This window comes from Dromiciops gliroides, chromosome 1 (assembly GCF_019393635.1).
Source record: "Dromiciops gliroides isolate mDroGli1 chromosome 1, mDroGli1.pri, whole genome shotgun sequence".
NCBI lineage: Eukaryota > Metazoa > Chordata > Mammalia > Microbiotheria > Microbiotheriidae > Dromiciops > Dromiciops gliroides.
This window is the reverse complement of record NC_057861.1, coordinates 539,873,371-539,887,214: the sequence shown is the minus strand read 5'-3', so window position 1 is coordinate 539,887,214 and position 13,844 is coordinate 539,873,371. Positions and strand designations below refer to the sequence as shown.

The 13,844-nt window shown below is 39.9% G+C and overlaps 1 pseudogene; it reads left to right on the top strand.

Annotated features, from left to right (window-relative positions):
• The first annotated feature begins 1,850 nt into the window (after positions 1-1,850).
• On the top strand, positions 1,851-10,270 carry LOC122751386 (annotated as a pseudogene).
• The last annotated feature ends 3,574 nt before the right edge of the window (positions 10,271-13,844 follow it).

Here is a 13,844-nt window from a genome sequence, read left to right as displayed (position 1 = left end):
TTAATTAGTTCACATATTCTTGGCAAGACTAATGCTTGTCTGACAAAAAGGGATGGGGGAACAAGCAGTTCTTAGCATTATTTCATAGCATTTCTGACAACAGAAAGGTCAGAGCAGTGAAGCTTTGTAAGGGTCCAGATTATACAGTGGAGGATAAAGTAGGACATCTGTGCTTGGGCCAAGGAGTCCTCAGCAGTGCTGATTCTGGAAACCAGCCAAATGGTGTTCTGCTGTGACGGCTTGGATTTGATGAGCAGATTCATAATCCGTGCATTGCTTCTTTCTTTTTGCTGAAACAACTATATTGCCAATCTAATTTTAGAGCCAGGCCCATTACTGAGACAGCCCAGCCACTATTACTTACACTTCTCTAAACAATTTAATTCTGCTACTGCTTTTGTCCAAGGCCTTGCCCCTCCCCCCAAAATTCCTCGTGAAGTCCTGTTAAAGGACAGGGTGATAGAGGTTGCAAATATATCTCTGAGAGGAGGAAAGCTTTCCCTTGCAACTATAATTTTACCATATTTTTCTCCCCAGTGATAACAAAAGAGAGAGTGCATTAGCAAAGAAACAAATATCTTTTTCTTTGTTTTCTCATTTCCTATGAAGTATATATGAATTTATTTTATGCAATTAAAAATTCAGTAAACGCTTACTTTGTGCTTATACTGTGCTACCCAGCAGGATTACAAAGAGAAAAAAAATCATTCCTGGCCTCAAGGAGGTTACATTCTACTGGGGGGAAAATGTACATAAATACACACAAGTAGATTATACAAAGCTAATCAAAGTGATTTCAAAAGGGAAGAAACACTGTCAACTGGGAGATCAAAATAGGTCATATGTAGGAAGGAGCCACTGAACAATGATTTCAATGAAGACAAGGGTACTAAGAGCCAGAGATGGAGACAGAGAGCATGCCAGGTATAGCCCCATGTAGGCTTGCATACATAAGTTGATGGGAAGTGTAGTTTTTCCAGACTTTCAAGAGTCTCAAAAGGTTGGGCTATCCATCCACTCAGCCAGAGAATATTGAAGTGCTCTGAGAGACGATTGATATAATCATTCAACTTCTCTTTAGGTTGTGAAAATACCTCTCTTCCCAGCAGTCCATAAAGCTGATTAGGCATTACAAAATCATGGGACACCATGGATAGCTTTGGGTGTTAGGCTGATGTTTGTATTTTATTTAGAAGCTATAAGGATTTTAAAAAATTTGGAGTAGGGATGAGTTGATGAGATTTATGTTTCTAGAAATGGTCTGTATGAGTAAATAAATTAACGAAAAGGTGTTTATTAAGTGTGCCAAGCACTGTGTCATGTGCTCCATGGGGTAGAAATAGTATTGTATACCCACCAGCAATACAAATACAAAAGAGAGGAAAATCCGTACCTTCAAGAAGTTTACATTCTAACTGGGGAAGACAAGACATAGAGGTGAACATTGGCCAGTGAGGGATATTTTAGTTTGGAAAATTACAAGGAAAGAAAATGAACCAAAAAAATAAGTGGAGAATAATGATAGAGTTGATTTGATTATGTTTCTAGACCTAGAAGGGGTATGAGGGAGATACGGGGCTTCCAAAGAAGCTACAGCAATGGTGGCTGATAAGTAGAAAGTATAGGGTGGGGAGTGAAGTCAAATATAGCTGAGCCTCAATGTAGTAGGCTATGTAGGTCAAACCAATCACTACAGCAAGTGTCAGGGTATGAATATCAATTTGGTAGTGGAGGAAAACTACATGAGGGGAGAAACTGCAAGGAGGGCTGCAGATAAGGAGGTGAGAGCCAGTGAGATTAGAATGTGTAGAGGCTGTATGAATGAAAAAAAAGGAAACAGCGGAGGTACAATGGAGGTAAGGTATGCTCTATGTCTCTTCCCAATTGCTGGTGATAATTTACAACTGGCTCTATTAAAATAGATCGAAGAGCCAACCAGAGAACTCCAGTTTAGAAGAACTTGAAGTGGTTATTATTCTTTAAAGAAATTTAGATTAAGTAGATGACATCTCCCCTATCAAGTTTGTTCCAACTCCTAACTTCTGTTATCATTTGGAAATACACCTTATTTACCAAATGACTAAAAGAGCATTGAGTGTATTGTTTATTTTTATAATCTGGGCAAATTCCTGCAGTTATGTAAGATCTTTAGAAATCTGTGGTAAATATGCTTCTCCTCAAAGGACCCATAGGATACTCTCCCCATAATCTAATACAATTATATTTGCCCAATTCTATACAAGTCATTTAAGGATGTATTAATCAGTTACACTTGGACTTGTGAGTATGCATAAACCATCACACTGATTTAAATTATTCCTGCTAAATGAAATGATGTAACTTTCTAGAAATGCTTTTTTCCCCTTTCCTTTTTGTCTGGAGTTGCAATTCGGGGTTGGGGAAGAATTTTAACATCAAAGCTCTGAGTGTATAGAATTTGATAGGTCACAGAAAAAAAGGAACACATTTTAGTGCTGATAAATCTTGCTTTGAGGTGTACTCTGTTTACATCACCAGGCTAGAAAAGAATCAGTGCTCCATCATACAGCATTTAAAGGGGCTTTCAGTGTCCACTGAAGAACAATAAATAAGCTAGAAACTTGCAACAAAAGGAGAGATACTGTTTTGTCTTTTACCCCCATAAAGCAAATATTCCTCCTAATAGTGGTCAGGGTGGAAACTTTTGTGCTAACTTTTAGAAACTGACAAAGGAGAAACAAAGCCATTTATTCTGTACAAGTGGGCTGTATTTAGAGGAAATGAATAGGTTTGGGGGCTGGGATTATCAGAATGGGATGCTTAATAAATAGTTCATTAGTCCTCTAATAATTTAATGATAGTGAGAAAAAGAGAGGGGGAAAACCCTATAACCCACTTTCCCATAAATCTCTAAACAGATGGGAGAAAAACATCTAAAATTTCTTTTTGACAATGAATAATAACAACAGGAAGAGCATTATTGTTGGGGGCTATCATTGAAGTACAGAGAGTTCCAGGGAATAATATGGAATTTATTACCACTTGGATTTTGCTACATGCAAATTCCTCAAGTCCCCATCTTTCAGAAATAATAGGCTTTCTGACAGGCCAGGTGGGTGTGGTCTCAGCAGATTTCCAATTGCTAGCATCATGCCTGAACTGTAAATTTCAAATATCTTTGGGATAAATTTGCTGGTGTTATGTGCTATGGGAGCAGTGACTGTACCTGGATTTTATATATTGAGGTCAATGTGCATGAGAGCAGAAGGACAAAAGCCATCAATTGCACATGGGAACCAGTTTGGGGGAACTGTCCCACATATATCCCTTGTTCGCATTAGCCTCTTCAGCTTTGCTCCTGCTATTGCTCCTGTAAAGAGAGAGCCGCATATTGTCCTCTTCTATTGCATAAATTTTCCATACCCTCCGAGGCCTAATTCTTTCCTATCTCCTCCACTGGTTTCTCCAGCCCTTTCCTCACTTTCTTCTTTGAATTCTAGTATAACATAGCCTTTATGACTCATTTAACAATTATATATTGCTTTAAATTTCTATTTAATTTTTTGTGTGTACAGATCCATCTTATGTTCCCAAACTAGAAGGCAAACTTCTTAAAACGAGGAAGCCTGAATTGTATCTGGCATCCCAAAAGTCTTATCGCAGTTTTAGGGTATTAAAACTTAAACTATGTTTTAAGATATTAAAAAAATCTATATTCCTCCAAAGGATCTAGCACAGGGATATCTATGTAGTATATGCTAAGCAAATGCATCCGACTGTGTGATCATAGATTTAGAGTTGCAGAGAACTAAGGGAATACTAGATGAATAATTTTGTGGTACAGCACTAATATTTGGGGGGCTAGACATTCTTCTTTCAGTGGGTAATAGTAAAATATCCATCATGCTCACTCATACCTTGCAGTGTCCTCTCCATTCCCCCCCTAGCCTATGCTGATGCAACTGTGATAAGGCCACTCCCCAACCCCAACCCCCCAACCTCTATTCTTATTGAAACTTTTCCTGAGGGTCTTTCATTCCAGGTGAGGGTCAGAAATCCTATTTTTCCCAGAGCAACGTTTCCCCATAATCTTTAGATTGTCTTCACTATTAGCTCCTACCCTAACCCCTCACCATCATTCAATTTCTTTTTGGTCTAGATGAAAGTATTCCTAAAAAATTTATTTTAAGATCACCTAGTTGACATGCTTCATGAACAACAACAACAAAAAATGAAAGAATGCATAAATGCCTACACATATGACTGACTGACTGAATGAATAAATGAATGAGTGTGTTAGAGCAATTACATAAAAACACATCTAAATTTTAAATTTTATGCTCTCAATGAACACAAACAGCATTCTTTGTCTAAAATTCAAAAGATCAAATGTAGAAATCAATATGATATAAAATGACGTATGTAAGGAAAACATGCGGCATGGGAGCTGGTAAAGATTTACAGCAAAACTAATTGCTAACCTGACCTTCAAGTCTTGCATCTGCTGTAACAGCATGTTGTGTTACTTTACACCCCATATTTTTCTAATACTAAAATAGATGTGCAATTTACATAGACTTGGAAAAAATCTAACTTGAACTTGGACAACTGGATATAACTTAATGTTTGCAAAGATGATCAAAATTGCTTTGAATCTAATTCCCAGTAATAGGCATTCTTAACCTGGAGCCCATGAATATGTTTTCTTTTTTAAAATTATTGATAACTATATTTCAATATGTAGGGAAGCAAGGTGGCACAATGGATGGAGTACCAGGCCTGGCATTAAGAAGACTCATCTTCTTGAGTTCAAATATTGCCTCAGACACTTACTAGATATGTAACCCTGGGCAAGTCTATTAAACCCTGTTTCCTTATCTCTAAAATGAGCTACAGAAGGAAATGGCTAACCATTCCACTATATTTGCCAATAAGACTACAAATGGGGTCACAACGAGTTGGACACTACTGAAAGTGACTGAACAACAACGACAATATTTCAATATAACTGGTTTTCTTTGTCATTCTACGTATTTTATTTTGTATAATTAAAAATATTATTCTGAGCAGTTTTAGCTTCACCAGGCTGCCAAAGGGGTCTGTGATACAGATACAGTTACAAATCCCTGCCCAGCATGTCAAGTGCTTCATCTTCTCTGAACTGTGCCCATTATTCTAGCTGAGTGGCCATCTATGTTCCCCCAAAGGGAGAAGTGACCAAGTGGAAAACTCAAAGTTTTAACCAGAGATACAAAGGACATCAGATACAAACAGAACAAACCTTCTCCTTTGTTAAAATCTCCTAGTTTGGTATCTGGTATCTCTATTTCCCATTCTTTTCTTGAAGTGTGATGAGTATGACTATCATGATAATGACTCAAAGAGTCAACTCAAGGCATCAATGATTTATCAAGCACCTATTGCATACTAAGTATGGTGCTAGGCTCTTGGGATACAATGACAAAAAGAAATAGTGCCTGCCCTCAATGACCTCAAAGAGGGTTGGGAAATGAAAGCATGTACATGTAAGTAAATGAAAAATATATATGAAGTACAAGCAGAATGACATTTTAGGGGAGAGAGAAATAATACAAATAACTTGAGGGATCAGGAAAGCTTTTCCTGGCCACCTCCATGCCATGCTGCTTTTACTCGTCCTCCCCCGCCCCCCCACACCCCTTTTCTGGCACCTTGGACTTCATCCCTGAGTAACCCAGCTTTGTTATTAGTATGGGCAAGTTTTTGCCTTTTCTAGCCCAAAAGCAGGCATCCAGTGAAACTTCCTATATATCTACCTTTCCCAGTTCTTTACTGCCTTTCTGCTTTAAAATATAAGCTCTTTTATGGGGCAGCTAGGTGGTGTAGTGGATGGAGCACCGGCCCTGGAGTCAGGAGTACCTGAGTTCAAATCCGGCCTCAGACACTAATACTTACCAGTTGTGTGACCCTGGGCAAGTCACTTAAGCCCAATTGCCTCACTAAAAAAAAAATAAATAAAATAAGCTCTTTGAAGGCAGAGACCATTGTTTGCTTGTATTTGTATCCCCAACTCTTTGTACAGTGCCTAGCACCTAGTAAATACTTTAAAACTGCTCCAGCTAGCTATCTAGCTAACTAGAATATGGCTCTTAAATTTTTCATTGAAAGGAATGAGGGATTTCAAGTTTCTAAACTACATGTCCTCAGAACCTATGTATGAGCTCAGAATACCCAGTTTAAAAGACAGTCAGCGGGGGCAGCTAGATGGCTCAGTGGGTAAAGAACTGGCCCTGGATTCAGGAGTACCTGGGTTCGGACCCAGCCTCAGACATTTAACACTTACTAGCTTTGTGACCCTGGGCAAGTCACTTAACCCCAATTGCCTCACTAAAAAAAAAAAAAGCCAGTCAGCCAGTCAGTCAATATGAATTTATTAAGTTCTTACTATGCCCAGGCACAGTGCTAAGTACTCAGGATACAAGAAGAGGACAAAAAAGGATGCCTGCCCTCAAGAAGTGTGTGTTTCTTCTTCTTCTTCTTCTTCTTCTTCTTCTTCTTCTTCTTCTTCTTCTTCTTCTTCTTCTTCTTCTTCAATGACAGTTAAGTGACTTGCCTAGGGTCACACAGCTAGTAAGTGTCCAGTGCCTGAGGCTGGATTTGAACTCAGGTCCTCCTGAATCCAAGGCCAGTGCTTTATGCACTGAGCCACCTAGCTGCCCCCAAAAGTGTACCTTCTAATAAGGGAGGCAACATGTAAATAGCTAGGTTTATATAAGATATATTTAGAGTAGATGAGGGTAAAAAGAGAAAGCATTGGTAGCTGGAGCATAGTAGAGAGCGACAAAGAAAGATTCTTTAGAGAAGGTGGGATTGGGGTTATCTTTCTTTTTTTGGAACTTTTAATATTTTATTTATTATGTTTTATTTTATATTTTTATAATAATAAACATTTTTATTCATAGTTTTGGGTTACAATTTTTATCCCTCTTTCCCTCCTTCCCCTTCCTCCTCCCTGAGGTAGCAAACAATCAGATATGGGTTATACATGTATGATTATTTAAACATTACCATATTTTTCATTTTGTACAAGAAGACTTGATTAAAAGAAAAAAATGAAAAAAAGTGAAAAATAACATGCTTCAGTCTGCTCCATCAATATCAGATCCTTCTTTGGAGGTGGATTGATCAGAGATTTGGGTTATCTTGAAGGAAGCCAAAAGAGAGAAATCCCAGCAATGGGGGAAACCAATACAAAGGCACAGAGGTGTCCTGTTGGAGAAATTCCCAGTAGGCGACTATGGCTGGATCATAGAGTGCCCAGAGGGGAGTAAGGTGAAAGAAGGCTGGAAAGGATTCAAGGAGTCAGATTAGGAAGAGTTTTCTATGTAAACAGAAGTTTATATTTGATCCTAGAGGTAGTAGGGAATCATTTGACTTCTCTGAGAGAAGGGTGACACGGGCAGACTGACAGTTTGGAAAAATCACCTTGCTAGATGAGTGGTAAATGGATTGGAGAGGAGAGACTTGAAGCAGGGTGTCCATTTTGAGACTTTGTGCAATAGTACAGGCAAGAAGTGATGATGAACTGAACTAGGGTGTCAGCTGTGTGACTTGAGAAGTGGAGAGACATATGAGAAATATTGAGAAAGCAGAAGGAATTTGAGGAGTTAAGGATGACTGACCTGTATGAATAGGAGCATGGCTATTTCTCTCTCTGTGTCTGTCTGTCTCCCTCCCTCTGTCTGTCTCTCTCTATCTCTGTCTCTGTCTCCCTCCCTCTGTCTCCCTCCCTCTGTCTCTCTTTTCCCTTTCCCCTATCCCTCCCTTTCTCCCTCTAATATCATTTGTCTCTGTCTCCCTATATTTCTTTCTCTGTCTCTATCTCTCTCTGTCTCTTTCTTCCTAAAGACTCAATCTCCCTTTCTCACACAAACTATTCATGGGCTCAATCACATCAGTACAGGAGTTTTGGCCTGCTGTGTTTTCTTACCTGGTGAGGCTACTCTTCCTTAGGAACCTGATATCCCCTCTGTTGTTTGTCCGCACCACATTAACATCAAACATAGCTTAGATACCTGATTGCCTTAGCGCACTATAGCTCAGAACTCCTGAATTCAAGAGATCTGCCAGCCCCAGACTCCCCAGTAACAGATTACAGATATGAATATGTGTAGCAATGGTGCTCTCAAAGTAAATAAAAGGGAATTTTGAAATAGGGAAGCATTTTTGGGGAAAGATAATGAATTCTGTTTAGGATATGTTGTGTGGACATAAAGATTAAGATAATCAGGGCAGCTAGGTGGTGCAGTGGATAGAGCACCGGCCCTGGAGTCAGGAGTACCTGAGTTCAAATCCGACCTCAGACACTTAACACTTACTAGCTGTGTGACCCTCGGCAAGTCACTTAACTCCAATTGCCTCACCAAAAAAAAAAAAAAAAAAAAAAAAAAGATTAAGATAATCTAAAAGGCGGGGCGGCTAGGTGGCGCAGTGGATAGAGCACCGGCCCTGGATTCAGGAGTACCTGAGTTTAAATCCAGCCTCAGACACTTAACACTTACTAGCTGTGTGACCCTGGGCAAGTCACTTAACCCCAATTGCCTCACTTAAAAAAAAAAAAAGATAATCTAAAAGGCAATTGGTTTTGTGGTATTGGAATTTGGGGAAAAGATTAGAGGTGATTATATCGATCTGGTCATTGACTTCATAGAAATGATGATCAAACCCATGGGAGTTGATGAAATGACTAAGTGAGATAGTTTAGAATGAAAAGAAGAGAAAAGGACAATGCCTTAGAGGATTCTCATGATTAATGGCCATGACATGGGTAAAGAACCAGAAAGGGAGACTGATAAGGAATTGTCAGATAGAAGCAGAACCAGGAGAGGACAGTGTCATGAAAATCCAAAGAAGAGAGAGTATCCAAAAAAAGAAAGTGATGAACAATATAAAATTCTGCAGAAAAGTCAAGAAAGAGGAGGACTGAGAAGAGGCCATTAAATTTGGCAAGAGATCATTGGTATATATGGAGAGAGCAGTTTCAGTTGAATGATGAGGCTGGAAACCTGATTGTAGATGGATTAGGAGAGAGTAAGAGTAGAAATTAATTCACTTAGTGTAGATAAGTGTCTCAAGGAGTGTAGAAGAGAAAGAAGAGATGTAGGATAGGATAATAGCTAGCTGGGCTGGTAGGATCAAGTGAATAGTTATCATTTTGGGGTTTTTGGGTTGTTGTGTATATATATTTTTTTAAGTTGGGGAAGGTCTTGTTTGTAGGCCATAAGAAAGCAAGAAGTAGATAATGAGATTGAAGATAAAGAGAGAGTAGGAATGATACTGGAGGAAATGTTGTTAGAGAAGACAGAAAGGGATAAAATCAAGGGTCCATGAGGTAGAGGAGTTAGCCTACATAAGAAATTAGCCTAGTTAGAGGAGTTAGCCTTGGTAAGTGGAAGAATCACATCCTCATCAGAAGCCAGCAGGAGTTGTTGCAAGAAGATGTCTTAATTTTATAAAGTAAAGAAGAAAGGAGAAGGGGGAGATTTTAGCAGAAAACCTTTATTTAGCAATGACTGTATTTAATTTATGTGGTCAAAGCATTTCAATAGGGAGGAAGGGACTCTTAAAAAATGAATCTAGAGGGGCAGCTAGGTGGTGCAGTAGATAAAGCACTGGCCCTGGATTCAGGAGGACCTGAGTTCAAATCTGACCTCAGACACTTGACACTTACTAGCTGTGTGACCCTGGGCAAGTCACTTAACCCTCATTGCCCTAAAAAAAAAAAATTAATTAAATAAAATTTAAAAAAAAATGAATCGGGGGGGCGGGGGGAGTGGGGCTCCAGGGCTGAGAAGCTCTGAAGCCAGTAGTAAATAAAATTCAGACCACCAGGACTCTCCTCATTTCTCCAGCCCTGATCCACTGCTGTACCAGGAGTCTTGGTCAGGCCCATATCTGCATCTATCCTGAATAGGTCAGAGATCCGTTTGGAACAGTCCACTTCTATCAGTACCCCTCTCTAGCTGGCCCGTAGGGAGTTCCAGACCAGTGCTATTTCCCAGGACATTGACACAGCTGCCAAGTTCATTGGTGCTGGGGCTGCCACAGTTGGGGTGGCTGGCTCAGGGCTAGGAATCGGGACAGTGTTTGGCAGTTTAATCATCGGCTATGCCAGGAACCCATCCCTCAAGCAGCAGCTCTTCTCCTGCGCTATCCTGGGCTTTGTCCTATCTGAAGCTATGGGGCTCTTCTGTTTGATGGTAGCCTTCCTCATCCTCTTTGACATGTGAGGCTCTGTGGAGGGTCACCTGCCTCCATCCCACTGCTTTGACTCCAGCCCTGAGCCCCTTGCTGGAGTGTGCTGAGCTTTAACATTAAACTCCATGTTTCTCTTAAAAAAAAAAAAAGAATCTAGGAGGGGAATATGATCTTATCATTGCTTAGGTCACATTTAACCACCAGGCGATACTGCTAACCAGTTACAATCTTTTCAAGAAGGAAGGATCTGTGGTCCAAAGTTCACCTGGGTTCTTTTTTTTTAAAATTAATTTATTTTTGCGGGACAATGGGGGTTAAGTGACTTGCCTAGGGTCACACGGCTAGTAAGCGTCAAGTGATTTGAACTCAGGTACTCCTGAATCCAGGGCCGGTGCTTTATCCACTATGCCACCTAGCTGCCCCCCAGATGGTGAATTATTTCACTAACTCTGTTAGGTTCTCAGTGAAAAGAGACCCTTTAGCCACAACTCTGTCTTTTACAACTTACCTATGAATAGCCTTGTACCCACTTAGAATAGTTCTGAACCCTCACCTGATGGTCATGTAACCTTGCATTATATAGTAAGCTTTCTATGGAAAAAAGATAGTCATTCTTGAATATATAGTGTTTTACTCTGTAAATTAAAATAAGATAAAACCAATAATCTGGTACATAGTAAAATATCTATCATGTGTATTTTTAGCTTGTCTTAGACTCACAAAGCTCACAGGTAGTTTATTGTTGTTCAGTTGTTTTCAGTCATGGCCAAGTCTTCGTGACCCCGTTTGGGGTCAGAGATACTGGAGTGGTTTGCATTTCCTTTTCCAGCACATTTTACAGATTCAGAAAACTGCAGCAAGCAGGGTTAAATGACTTGCCCAAGGTCACATATCTAGTAAGAATCTGAGGCCAGATTTGAACTCCTGACTCTTGGCCAGGCACTCTATCTATTTCACCATCTAGCTGCCTAATGATTATCAATAGTACAATGACTTTTCTGAACCCAGAAGTTATAGGGAAGACACAATTTGTTTGTTTGGTTTTCCTCCAGTTTCTCTTCATGCTAGTGGGCAAAGGAGTATAGGAAACACTTCTGACCATTGTTTAGCTTATGCTTCCAGGAGGGTTTGGTTTTTTATAAAGCCTTCAGTTAAGTGTTTCTGGTTCCCCTCCTGGCATGAGGACAATAACCTGAGACAGAGTATAATACGACAAAGGTTCCTATGATTGGTATTTTTCCTGTTACTGTCAGGGACCTCTAACTGTTTCTTGCTACTGGTAGCTCATCACTTATGGAAAAGGGAGAACAGGCTCAACTAAGTGTAGGGAAGGAGAAGACTGCCATCACCATATTACTCTGGTATTTCTCAACAGTCAAATCATCTCTCCCTGGCTGCCTCCACTTGTCACTTCCATTAGCACACTCCCCTTCTCACTCCCTATGCAGTAGCAGAAACCTGACTGTTCTGTGTAGAGAAGGAGGAACCAAAGATCCATCTAGACACAGTTATGCCTAGGGCTGGACTCCTCTGAGAATTTTTTTTTCCATAGGAAAGTCTTCAAACAATGTGACCCTTCTAGGAAGTTCATTTATATCACCTTCCAGTGGCAAGGTTGCCTTCTGCAGTGCCTCTCCTCACTGGGTGGAGCTCACCTGATTCTTAGGGCCAGAGAAAGTCCCAGGAAATCACTGGAGAGCTTTCAGTGCTCAGAATGCTACACTAAGTTTGGAGATATTGGGCATCAGTATTAGAGAGGTGCAGAAATTTTCAGAAATAAACCCAGCAGCCATTTGGGTTGCTTATTGCTTCAAAAATCCCACAGACATTTTAGACTTGACATTGAATTTCTGTGCTTCACTGACTCTGGATTAGAGATACGTTCTTTGAAATGACAGTAGTTATTCTGTTTGGGGGAGAAAAGTTAAATTAGAAAAAAATAAGATCCTCATATTTTAGTAATGATGATATTATGTATGGTGCTGTTGTTAGAGACATAACACCTGCCAAGTTTTCTTTGTGTTGTTGTTTTGGGAAAAATAATAAAGTAAAAAAAGGAATGCCTCATAACCTGACCTCATCTTTTGCATCTTGTTGCTAATACAGAGTATAGTAATGGATAATAATAGGTTTAATTTTATTCCAAAAATATTCATTAAGCACCTATATGCATGGTCATAACATAAAAGTGGTCATAAATACTAGACAAAAGGAAGGGATGACGTCTAAAAATAAAGAAGTCTTGAGATATAGAGTAAGATGTTAGCACACATGACTTTTGTTTTCTTATTAACATGTTGGTGTACTAGGGGAATGTCTACTCCAAGAATGTGAAGACTTCCCTTGATAGAATGGGTGGATGAGAATGATTTAACAGCCATGAAGGCAGTTAAAGCAGGTACTGTGGATCACTTAGACCCTGGTCACACATTGACGATGCCAAAGTTATCCTCTGCATCCCAAGCCATCACCAGCCCTGACTTTTGTCCTGCCACTGGACTTCAATTATTCTGGAAGAGAGAGTGAGGCTGTCTCACTTAAATCCAATTTATGTGCAAGTCATCACCCATCATGCCATTGGACCTCTTCAAAAATGAAGGAGGAACAAAAATTTTCTTTTTAAATTAGGTAATGTCGTCTTCTGGGGTAGGGTAAACTTTGGAGGCTTGATCACAGAGTAATTCTGCTTACCACAAATACATGATTTTATCTAGCTGTGGCGAGTAAAACTACATGTGGTCACCCTATTACTGTCCCAAGAGTAGGGAAAATTAGCTGGGGTTTATCATATATTTATTACTTAGAAATTAGAGGATACTGTATCAGTTTGGGGGCATTAAGCATTTATTAAAGTACATTAAATATTAGTAAAGAGAGTGTGCATGGCTCTGAAAAATAGGAAAGCCTAGAGAAGAGAAAAAATGGGGAACCCTAGAGGGCTGCGTCTGCACTCACCCAGTTCCTGCTCCAAAAAAAGGGGTGAGTATCTGTGCAAGCTTGCCGAGGGCAGGAGCAGAGCCTGCCCATATATGATGTTCAAAGCTAATTGGCTAGCATCACTCAAATCTATTGGTTCACTGGATTTGAAGGCGGTCCATGAGTAGAATGTGCTGAGTGAGGTAACTTCCTGACTCTGAGTTGTCCTTAAGAAAGGTCAGGCCAGGCTCAGTGAGGCCTCTGGGGAGTCCCAAAACTCCATTATTTTCTCAAACACCCTAGACATAACTGTGTCTAGATGGATCTTTGGTTCCTCCCTCTCTACACAGATCATATATATTTGTGTGTATTCACACGTATAGCATCATAGTTTTAGAGCTATAATGACCTGAGAGGAATTTGAGTTCAGAAACCTCATTTTATAGTGCTATTAAGTTTGCAAAGAAATTGAGGCCCAGAGAAGTGAACTAACTTGCTGAAAGTCACATAAGTAATGTGTAGTGGAGCCAGCATTTGAACTTTGGTCATCTGATTCTAAATTCATTGCATTTTCTACTGTACAACTCTGAGTCCCCTCAGTACCCTCTTCCTACCAACTGCCAAGGCCATGTGAAATCAGCCTGCAAAATTCTGGGTAAGGCAGGTTGCCTGGGATTAATATTGAAAACTCTGTGTCAGAACTGAGTATCCTC